This window comes from Procambarus clarkii, chromosome 26, assembly GCF_040958095.1.
Source record: "Procambarus clarkii isolate CNS0578487 chromosome 26, FALCON_Pclarkii_2.0, whole genome shotgun sequence".
NCBI lineage: Eukaryota > Metazoa > Arthropoda > Malacostraca > Decapoda > Cambaridae > Procambarus > Procambarus clarkii.
Genome location: NC_091175.1, coordinates 41,690,383 through 41,703,270, shown reverse-complemented (window position 1 = coordinate 41,703,270; position 12,888 = coordinate 41,690,383).

Sequence of the window (12,888 nt, the reverse complement as noted above, 5' to 3'; positions counted from 1 at the left end):
GTGGCGCTGCCCAATAAACTCGCCCCTCGGCAAAATTAAAAATTTAATTGCAAGTGACTCCTTCTCATCCTTAACTGCCCTCAGCTCCCCACGGCATAACTGCTTTTCTTTGAAGCTAGACACAGATATAACGAAATAATCAATGATGGAGTCAGAGTTTATCTCCTGTGGATTCCTTCCCATATTGGTCTCCGAATTCATAATAGAAATGAAGAGCTAGCCAAGATTTTTAAAAAAGAGAGAACTGATTACCATCTTGGACTGCCTTTGAGCAGCCTCAGGGCAGTAATATTCCGGGAACATCAACAAAATCTCATAGACTTGAGGCAAACTGAAATTCAGACCAGTTTCATGAGTGTGAGGGCAATTTTGTCGGCAATTTGGTATTGTTCCTGCTGTTCTGAAGCGATAACATAATTTTCAGCTAGATAATCTAAGATCAGATTGTAAAGGTTTGTTTTGATGGCACCATGATGTACAGAGTTGATACTCTGCACATAACATTAATAATTCGGCACTAGTTGCACGAGTTAAATTAGGAAGTTCATCCTCCGGGTTGGAACAGAAGGAGGCTAAGAGAAACATGGTTAATATAATACAAACACAAATAATGAAACAATGGAAGAATTGCGAGTACTCTGTGGGAGAACAATAAGTGAGGATTACTAGACTGACTTATAAGCGATGTGGCAATATGCTCTAATACTGAGGATAAAGAAAAGAGGTTTCCAACTGGAGTTTCGGAAATTAACTTTCGGAAAGAGTTATTATTCCTTGTGCTCTGTGAAAGAATAATAAACTCCCCACCTCAACAGTTAATCACGGACGTTGAGCGAAGACTTAAGGGTGCAGAGAGTGTCAACACTGTGACGAGAATATGGCTACGTGTCCCAGAGGTACAACAAAATTCCGGATCCGAAAGAAACTTTGATCCAGAACTTCCTCCTAAGTTCATAATGCAATTTGGAACTATATAGTTCAGGGACAAACCAAAGTTCAAAATAAGTACCCGAGGTGGTGATCTGAGTGATTTACCTCGGCCGGGACAATATTATTATGTGTAAATAAGGTACAGCAACAGTTTAGAAGTCTAACAATTATAACCATGAATTTGCACATTACCCAACCTTGAGTTTACCTTGAGGTGCTTCCGGGGCTCAGCGTCCCCGCGGCCCGGTCGTCGACCAGACCTCCTGGTTGCTGGACTGATCAACCAGGCTGTTAGACGCGGCTGCTCGCAGCCTGACGTATGAGTCACAGCCTGGTTGATCAGGTATCCTTTGGAGGTGCTTATCCAGTTCTCTCTTGAACACTGTGAGGGGTCGGCCAGTTATGCCCCTTATGTGTAGTGGAAGTGTGGAAGTCAATCTAATAAACAAAAGTCAATTTAATAAACAGATCACAAATTGCTACACCTGTAATATAAATATTTTCAGTCACCAGTATGATTATTTTGATTGTTCAAGACTCATACAAGAGTATATATATATATATATATATATATATATATATATATATATATATATATATATATATATATATAACTGAAAACTCACACCCCAGAAGTGACTCGAACCCATACTCCCAGGAGCAACGCAACTGGTATGTACAAGACGCCTTAATCCACTTGACCATCACGACCGGACAAAATGAGGTGATAGCCGAGGCTATTTGAACCACCCCACCGCCGGCACTCGGATAGTAATCTTGGGCATAGCATTTTACCAAATCACTTTGATTTGATTGTGATTTGGTAAAATGCTATGCCCAAGATTACTATCCGAGTGCCGGCGGTGGGGTGGTTCAAATAGCCTCGGCTATCACCTCATTTTGTCCGGTCGTGATGGTCAAGTGGATTAAGGTGTCTTGTACATACCAGTTGCGTTGCTCCTGGGAGTATGGGTTCGAGTCACTTCTGGGGTGTGAGTTTTCAGTTGCATATTGTCCTGGGGACCATTCAGGCTTGTTCGCATTTGTGTTCCTCACGTGTGCCCCAAAGAATGAGGTGATTTGGTAAAATGCTATGCCCAAGATTACTATCCGAGTGCCGGCGGTGGGGTGGTTCAAATAGCCTCGGCTATCACCTCATTTTGTCCGGTCGTGATGGTCAAGTGGATTAAGGCGTCTTGTACATACCAGTTGCGTTGCTCCTGGGAGTATGGGTTCGAGTCACTTCTGGGGTGTGAGTTTTCAGTTGCATATTGTCCTGGGGACCATTCAGGCTTGTTCGCATTTGTGTTCCTCACGTGTGCCCCAAAGAATGAGGTGATTTGGTAAAATGCTATGCACAAGATTACTATCCGAGTGCCGGCGGTGGGGTGGTTCAAATAGCCTCGGCTATCACCTCATTTTGTCCGGTCGTGATGGTCAAGTGGATTAAGGCGTCTTGTACATACCAGTTGCGTTGCTCCTGGGAGTATGGGTTCGAGTCACTTCTGGGGTGTGAGTTTTCAGTTGCATATTGTCCTGGGGACCATTCAGGCTTGTTCGCATATATATATATATATATATATATATATATATATATATATATATATATATATATATATATATATATATATATATATATATATATATATATGTATATATATATATATATATATATATATATATATATATATATATATATATATATATATATATATATATATATACACCCAGAAGGGGTACCACCTCTGGTGCAAGTGTAGGGACCCATAGCCTTGGAGAAGAAAATAAAGAGTACTCAGGGAAGACCTTGTGGATCCTCACTGAACACTTTGATATTTTCTTCTCCTACCACCCCTATTCTTTTGGTATGTGTGTATATTTATCTAACTTTATTTGAAAATGTCATTACACAAAAAAAGTTACAATATTGATTACATGCAGGGTACAAGGCTGCTTGTCACAAGTTGAATAGCTCCTCCAGCTCCTCAGATGGCGGGCAGGAACCATGGATGCAGTGAGCATTTCCTCTCTGGATTGCCACACTCGGGCGCTGAAAAAGAAAACTGGCAGCTCTAGGGTCTCTAGTTGTTTCGATTAGCTTAGACCCCAACTCCTTCAAAAAGCTAGCAGCACTTTTACCCCAAGCACCAAGTGTCTCTGAGGCAATGGGGACAAAATTGTAGTGGTGCTCAAGGTCTCTGTATTTACGTGACTTGGCCGCTTCCCGGTGATTGGCAGCTCCTCCTATACCTGTCCGAACAGTCACTGTTGGCATTCAGGCACATTCCTATGTTTGTTTCCTTAGTGTAGACTGCAGTGTGGAAAACTCCGCTCCTTTCCATGACTGTTACATCTAGATATACATATATATATATATATATATATATATATATATATATATATATATATATATATATATATATATATATATATATATATATAGTTATATATATATATATATATATATAGTTATATATATATATATTTATATATATATATTTATATATATATATATATATATATATATATATATATATATATATATAGTTATATATATATATATATATTTATATATATATATATATATATATATATATATATATTTATATATATTTATATATATATATATATATATAAATATATATATATATATATATATATATATAGTTATATATATATAGTTATATATATATATATTTATATATATATATATATAAATATATATATATATTTATATATAAATATATATATATATATATATATATATATATATATATATATATATATATATATATATATATATATTTATATATATATATTCCGGTCAACCCCCCCCCCTCCCTACCCGCCGGCCTCACCGCACCACTGTACCTCCTGCCATCCCACCCCACCCACCCTCCTGCTGGGGGTCTCCCACCCACCCTCCTGCTGGGGGTCTCCCACCCACCTATTCACTGCCCACACAGTGCCTGTTGCATAGATGTGTCACCCTCCGTGCACCCAGATATGGCACAGGTCACAGCAAGCATTCAGGAGGGAGACACAAGTACCCACATGAGTGGTGAGTGCGAGGGACAGCCAACTACCCCTGCCGGCACCACCCGTGATCACCCTCCTACGCCACTCCTATGTCACAGCTCGCCCGGGGGACGGAGGGGACTCCACCAACTAACCAGGAACCCCTCAGCCAAGAACACGGTCCTGGGAACAATGCACCCAGAGGCGCACCCAGAGGGGACCCAGACCCAGAGGAACGTGTCGGGTTTGTGACGAATCTCACAGCCTTAGAAACGATGGAACCCTACGTCAGCACAACGGCTGTGAGGGTTCATTGACGGTACCTGTAGAGAGGGAAGGTCCACAGGTCCCCCCGGCACCCCCACACATCCCAGCAAACTTCATGTCATCAGATGACCTCCTGGGGGCCATCAAATCATCCACCACCAGAACTCTTCCCCACATTCCTAAAGCAGCGCGCCCATTTGCAGCAGGGAAATATACAGACCTTCTAAGGAAAGTGAATGAACGGTCTAAAAATCTTAATGCTGCAGCCACCATCAAAGCATGGCATAATTTGCTCCTGTTTGGCAATATTTGCTTAGGCGTACCTGCAAGAGGAGGCAAGTCGCTAGCCTCATCAGTCACTAGGGCAATAAATAATTTCCCCAGAGCTGACAACTTGATCCCCATCCCTCCTCAACGCAAAAACCGTCGTGGCAGACCCAAGAGTTCCAATGATAACTTTAAGCTTGGAACACAAGTGACCAAGAAAATTGAAGAGGGCAACACAGTAGGGGCAATTAGGTTACTTACCAGTGAAGAAACAATCGCCCCTAGAAATACAGCAACTGCCGACTCACTGAGAGAGAAGCACCCTCCTAGAGTATCATGGGAACTCACTGCTCGGGACACAAATGTCCCTGACATGGGACATCTATTCCTCCAAGCGTCAGAGGTATACAAAGCCATCATGTCATTTCCACTAGGCTCAGCAGGGGGATACACTGGAGTAAGACCTCAGCACCTCAGCACAATTAAACCCTTCTTCTTCGGAGCATCCCTTTTTGCCCTTAAGAAGAAGGATGGTGGAGTCAGACCCATTGCCGTGGGTAACACACTTCGGCGCCTTGTTGCTAGGGCAGCTGTCAGAAAAATCAGCATAGACGCTGCAACGATGCTTCGACCCCATCAACTAGGTTTTGGTGTCCCCCATGGCTGTGAAGCAGCAGCTCATGCAGCACGAGCCTATATCAAGCACCTCCCAAAAAATAAGGCATTAATTAAATTAGACTTTAAAAATGCCTTCAACCAGGTAAAAAGGGATGTGGTACAGTAGGGAATCGACACTGTTGTTTTGGGAACATGAAGTTGTTTCCGCAGAAGGTGTCCAGCAGGGAGACCCACTTGCCCCTTTCCTTTTCTGCCTGGCAGCTAAGGAGGTCACAAGCAAGTTGTCCAGCGAATTCAACATCTGGTTCCTGGACGATGGCACCCTGGCAGGGACACAGGAATCCCTGCTAGGAGATCTTCAGCTAGTGAAATCTAGGGGAGAGGAGTTAGGCCTTACACTAAATCCATCAAAGTGTGAAATCATCCAATCCAGCCAACCAATCATAGATGCTGTACGAATCTTATTGCCAGGAGCCCAAGTTATCGCTCCCACCGACAGTGTGCTGCTAGGGGCACCTCTGGGCTCGAACGCCATTGAGGTAGTCCTCGAAGAAAAGCTTAAAGACCTGAGGAGGATGGAGGCGCGAATAGGGGCTTTGGATGCTCACGATGCTTTGTACCTTCTTACAAGGTGCCTGGCCTTGCCCAGACTTACCTATTTCCTCAGGTGTGCTCCTTCCTTTGACAGCCCAAAATTAACGGAATACGACTCACTCCGAAAGACAATAACTATGAAAGTGTTAAACCTCTCCCTGCAAGATGACCAGTGGGACCAAGCAACGCTCCCAGTTCGACTCAGGGGTATAGGTATTCGCAAGGCGACACAGTTAAAATTGCTGGCATTCTTATCCTCGACCAGTGCTACAAGTGAATTAGTGAATGAAATACTACCAGAATACCTAAGGAACTCCACTGAGATTCGTGATCCCAAATTTGTGGATGGAGCTGGTCAGTGGGACACTCTTGCCAATTCACACACCCGACCAACTATTCCAAACAACGGTAAACAGGCCAAATGGGATAGCCCCATAGTGGAGAACATCGCCAAAGCATTTTTTTTTTTTATTATTATTATTTTCTACCACAGACGTGGCCACACATTTACAATGCTAACCAGCATATATACATTTTCTTCTGTCCTCCATGGACAGGGTTAGAGAAGTGTTAAACATATTGTTCAAGGGTTTATTGAACACTCAACCACAGATGGTGATTCGGTGCTTTTAAAATGCTAAGCTAACCTACATACGTAAATACATAGATACACAGATTTACGTATGCCCTACATAAAGTGTTAGATGTGTCTTTTACATAGTGTCATTAATGTACATTCACAAAGGTGAAATGTAATTCTGATCAGCTTCCATATATGCTTTATACCCATACATATACATACACACACACACATACACATACATATATACACACACATGCATTCACATACATTTGTCTCATTTACCCTGACAGGGTGAGGTAGCTGATAAAGAAACTAGTGTGCAATTAAGCACTTAATCACTGAAGGGGATGAAGGTGCTCTTACAAGCTCAGGTTATATAGTTACATCATATATATACATTGTATGATTGATATATTACATGGTCAATTTTGGATACAAGTCCAATATATCATCAAGTGTTCCAGTACTCATATAGTAATTACAGAGTTCAGCATACCTTAGCCCAGGAGGGCGAAAGTCAGTCAGTATGGGACATTCTACAATATAATGTTCAAGAGAGTGCATGTTTTCTCTTCCCAAGCATTGCTGGAGGCAGCTTCTCAGAAGGACAGAGCGCGTCTCCTAGCTGTGCAAGTCCCCCATGCCGGGTACTTCCTGTTGGCAGTCCCTAATTCCGCCTTGGGCACCCGCCTGGACCATCGGACCCTAAGTATTGGTGTTGCTCTGCGCCTTGCCGCCCCTATCTCCACCGAACACCAGTGTGTTTGCGGCCATGCACGGGCAGACCAATACGGCAGCCATGGTCTCATCTGTCGTAAGACACAGGGAAAGATTGCCAGATACGAAGCAGTCAATGACATCATCAGGAGAAGTTTGGCTACAGCTGGGTGTCCAGCACAAAGGGAATCCCAGTTGTGCAGACCTGACAACAGCCTAAAACGCCCAGATGGAGTCACCCTGCAGCCATGGAGGGAAGGTAAACAGGTTGTATGAGATTACACCTGTGCATCTACATTGGCTGATACCTATTTACGTTACAGCTCAGAGAAGGGAGGTGGGGCAGCCACCTTCATGGAGACCCAGAAAATTTACAAGTACAGAGACCTAGAACGTTGTTACAGGTTCGTGCCGATAGGCTCTGAGACTCTGGGCGCCTGGGGTAAATGTGCACTCAAGTTTTTAAAGGAGGTGGGTGAGGAACTCATTGGGAAAACTAGAGACCCACGAGCAGCCAGTTTCCTGTTCCAGCGCCTCAGTGTCGCAGTTCAGAGAGGAAATGCGTGCTGTATCCTGGGTACGCACCAACCTCCAAGGAGCTGGACGAGGTCTTCGAACGCTGATTGTTTAATCGTTATATATTTGTGTGTGTGTGTGTGTGTGTTCTCTGTAAATTGTAGCATTGCAATAATATAATACAAAACATACAAAAAAATAATAGGGGTGGTAGGAGAAGAAAAGAATGAAGTATCCAGTGAGAATTTACCAGATCTTCTCTGAATGCTCTTTGTTTTCTTCTTCAAGGATGTGGGTCCCTGCAATTGCACTAGAGGTGGTACCCCCAATATATATATATATATATATATATATATATATATATATATATATATATATATATATATATATATATATATATATATATATATATATATATATATATATATATATATATATATATATATATATATATATATATATATATATATATATATATATATTAAATATGACAGAAAAAGTAAGATTAATAATTCTAACACGAATTTTCTCAATCTTTCGTACATTACGCTTCACTGTTGGAGGTAAATCAAAAATCACTTCTCCAAAATTCATTTTTATTTCTAGTCTGACGCGACACGGGCGCATTTCGTAAAACTTATTACATTTTCAAAGACTTCACAAATACACAACTGATTAGAACTTACGTCTCTCTGATATTATATCTACATTTGAGTGAGGTGGGAAGGATGATGTGGCATTAACACAAGACAGAACAGGGGATATTAATAGGGTATTAAAAGTATCAACACAAGACAGAACAGAAAACAATGGGTATTGAATAGAAGTGTTTGTAGAAAGCCTATTGGTCCATATTTCTTGATGCTTCTATATTGGAGCGGAGTCTTGAGGTGGGTAGAATATAGTTGTGCAATAATTGGCTGTTGATTGCTGGTGTTGACTTCTTGATGTGTAGTGCCTCGCAAACGTCAAGCCGCCTGCTATCGCTGTATCTATCGATGATTTCTGTGTTGTTTACTAGGATTTCTCTGGCGATGGTTTGGTTATGGGAAGAGATTATATGTTCCTTAATGGAGCCCTGTTGCTTATGCATCGTTAAACGCCTAGAAAGAGATGTTGTTGTCTTGCCTATATACTGGGTTTTTTGGAGCTTACAGTCCCCAAGTGGGCATTTGAAGGCATAGACGACGTTAGTCTCTTTTAAAGCGTTCTGTTTTGTGTCTGGAGAGTTTCTCATGAGTAGGCTGGCCGTTTTTCTGGTTTTATAGTAAATCGTTAGTTGTATCCTCTGATTTTTGTCTGTAGGGATAACGTTTCTATTAACAATATCTTTCAGGACCCTTTCCTCCGTTTTATGAGCTGTGGAAAAGAAGTTCCTGTAAAATAGTCTAATAGGGGGTATAGGTGTTGTGTTAGTTGTCTCTTCAGAGGTTGCATGGCTTTTCACTTTCCTTCTTATGATGTCTTCGATGAAACCATTGGAGAAGCCGTTATTGACTAGAACCTGCCTTACCCTACAGAGTTCTTCGTCGACTTGCTTCCATTCTGAGCTGTGGCTGAGAGCACGGTCGACGTATGCGTTAACAACACTCCTCTTGTACCTGTCGGGGCAGTCGCTGTTGGCATTTAGGCACATTCCTATGTTTGTTTCCTTAGTGTAGACTGCAGTGTGGAAACCTCCGCCCTTTTCCATGACTGTTACATCTAGAAAAGGCAGCTTCCCATCCTTTTCCGTCTCGTAAGTGAAACGCAGCACGGAACTCTGCTCAAATGCCTCCTTCAGCTCCTGCAGATGTCTGACATCAGGTACCTGTGTAAAAATGTCGTCAACATACCTGCAGTATATGGCCGGTTTCAAGTTCATGTCGACTAAGACTTTTTGCTCGATGGTACCCATGTAGAAGTTTGCAAACAGGACACCTAGGGGAGAACCCATGGCGACCCCATCTACTTGCTTATACATGTGCCCATCCGGGCTCAAGAAGGGTGCCTCTTTAGTACAAGCTTGGAGTAGTTTCCTCAGAATACTTTCTGGCATGTCAAGAGGAGTACAGGCTGGATCACGATACACTCTGTCGGCTATCATTCCGATTGTCTCGTCCACAGGTACGTTGGTAAACAGCGATTCTACGTCCAACGAGGCTCTTATCCCTGTGGCCCGTGTGCCCCGCAGTAAGTCCACAAATTCCTTTGGAGACTTCAGGCTGAAGGCGCAAGGAACATAAGGAGTCAGCAGGCCGTTGAGTCGCTTCGCCAGTCTGTACGTGGGTGTGGGTATCTGGCTAATGATTGGCCGAAGTGGGTTTCCAGGCTTGTGCGTCTTGACATTTCCATACGCATATCCAGGTTTATATTCCCCAATGATCTTTGGCAGGTGGAGTCCGGATTTCTTGGCGTTCACAGTTTCGATCAGTTTGTTGACCTTTGCTTTTAATTCGGCTGTAGTGTCCTTCGTTACCCTTTGGAACTTAGTTTGGTCAGAGAGTATGATGTTCATTTTCGCCAGATATTCGTCTTTTTTAAGAATGACATATATTGGCGACTTGTCACCTCTCCTGACAACTATCTCCTTGTTGCCCCGACAGGTACAAGAGGAGTGTTGTTAACGCATACGTCGACCGTGCTCTCAGCCACAGCTCAGAATGGAAGCAAGTCGACGAAGAACTCTGTAGGGTAAGGCAGGTTCTAGTCAATAACGGCTTCTCCAATGGTTTCATCGAAGACATCATAAGAAGGAAAGTGAAAAGCCATGCAACCTCTGAAGAGACAACTAACACAACACCTATACCCCCTATTAGACTATTTTACAGGAACTTCTTTTCCACAGCTCATAAAACGGAGGAAAGGGTCCTGAAAGATATTGTTAATAGAAACGTTATCCCTACAGACAAAAATCAGAGGATACAACTGACGATTTACTATAAAACCAGAAAAACGGCCAGCCTACTCATGAGAAACTCTCCAGACACAAAACAGAACGCTTTAAAAGAGACTAACGTCGTCTATGCCTTCAAATGCCCACTTGGGGACTGTAAGCTCCAAAAAACCCAGTATATAGGCAAGACAACAACATCTCTTTCTAGGCGTTTAACGATGCATAAGCAACAGGGCTCCATTAAGGAACATATAATCTCTTCCCATAACCAAACCATCGCCAGAGAAATCCTAGTAAACAACACAGAAATCATCGATAGATACAGCGATAGCAGGCGGCTTGACGTTTGCGAGGCACTACACATCAAGAAGTCAACACCAGCAATCAACAGCCAATTATTGCACAACTATATTCTACCCACCTCAAGACTCCGCTCCAATATAGAAGCATCAAGAAATATGGACCAATAGGCTTTCTACAAACACTTCTATTCAATACCCATTGTTTTCTGTTCTGTCTTGTGTTGATACTTTTAATACCCTATTAATATCCCCTGTTCTGTCTTGTGTTAATGCCACATCATCCTTCCCACCTCACTCAAATGTAGATATAATATCAGAGAGACGTAAGTTCTAATCAGTTGTGTATTTGTGAAGTCTTTGAAAATGTAATAAGTTTTACGAAACGCGCCCGTGTCGCGTCAGACTAGAAATAAAAATGAATTTTGGAGAAGTGATTTTTGATTTACCTCCAACAGTGAAGCGTAATGTACGAAAGATTGAGAAAATTCGTGTTAGAATTATTAATCTTACTTTTTCGGTCATATTTAATAATATATGTCTACAGGAAAGACTGCTACCAAAATATACTAATATATATATATATATATATATATATATATATATATATATATATATATATATATATATATATATATATATATATATATATATATATATATATATATAGATATATATATATATTATTAAATATGACCGAAAAAGTAAGATTAATAATTCTAACACGAATTTTCTCTATCTTTCGTACATTTCTTTTCACTGTTGGTGGTAATTCAAAAATCAATTCTCCAAAATTTATTTTTATTTCTAGTCTGACGCGACACTTGAGCGTGTTTCGTAAAACTTATTACATTTTCAAAGACTTTAGTTTAAACATACACAACTGAATAGAACTTACACATCTCCCATTTTTGTTTATATCTACATTTGAGTGAGGTGGATGGGGTGAGGTGGCATTAATAGGGTATTAATTTCATCAACACAAGACAGAACACGAAACAATGGGTATTGAATGGAAGTGATTGTAGAAAGCCTATTGGTCCATATTTCTTGATGCTTCTATATTGGAGCGGAGTCTTGAGGTGGGTAGAATATAGTTGTGCATTAATTGGCTGTTGATTGCTGGTGTTGACTTTTTAATGTGTAGTGCCTCGCAAACGTCAAGCCGCCTGCTATCACTGTATCTATCGATAATTTCTGTGTTGTTTACTAGGATTTCTCTGGCGATGGTTTGGTTGTGGGAAGAGATTATATGTTCCTTAATGGAGCCCTGTTGCTTATGCATCGTTAAACGCCTAGAAAGAGATGTTGTTGTCTTGCCTATATACAGGGTTTTTTGGAGCTTACAGTCCCCAAGAGGGCATTTGAAGGCATAGACGACGTTGGTCTCTTTTAAAGCGTTCTGCTTTGTGTCTGGAGAGTTTCTCATGAGTAGGCTGGCCGTTTTTCTGGTTTTATAGTAAATCGTCAGTTGTATCCTCTGATTTTTGTCTGTAGGGATAACGTTTCTATTAACAATATCTTTCAGGACCCTTTCCTCCGTTTTATGAGCTGTGGAAAAGAAGTTCCTGTAAAATAGTCTAATAGGGGGTATAGGTGTTGTGTTAGTTGTCTCTTCAGAGGTTGCATCTACAGATTTACACACCTGGGATGCTGCAGATTTACACACCTAGGATGCTGCAGATTTACACACCTAGGATGCTGCAGATTTACACACCTGGGATGCTGCATATTTATTCCTATGTTCCTTTCCTTAGTGTAGACTGCAGTGTGGAAACCTCTGCTCTTTTCCATGACTGTTACATCTAGAAAGGGCAGCTTCCCATCCTTTTCCATCTCGTTAGTGAAACGCAGCACGGAACTCTGCTCAAACGCCTCCTTCAGCTCCTGCAGATGTCTGACATCAGGTACCTGTGTAAAAATGTCGTCAACATACCTGCAGTATATGGCCGGTGTCAAGTTCATGTCGACTAAGACTTTTTGCTCGATGGTACCCATGTAGAAGTTTGCAAACAGGACACCTAGGGGAGAACCCATGGCGACCCCATCTACTTGCTTATACATGTGCTTATACATGTGCTTATACATATACATATTTTCTGGTATGTCAAGAGGAGTACAGGCTGGATCACGATACACTCTGTCGGCTATCATCCCGATTGTCTCGTCCACAGGTACGTTGGTGAACAGTGATTCTACGTCTA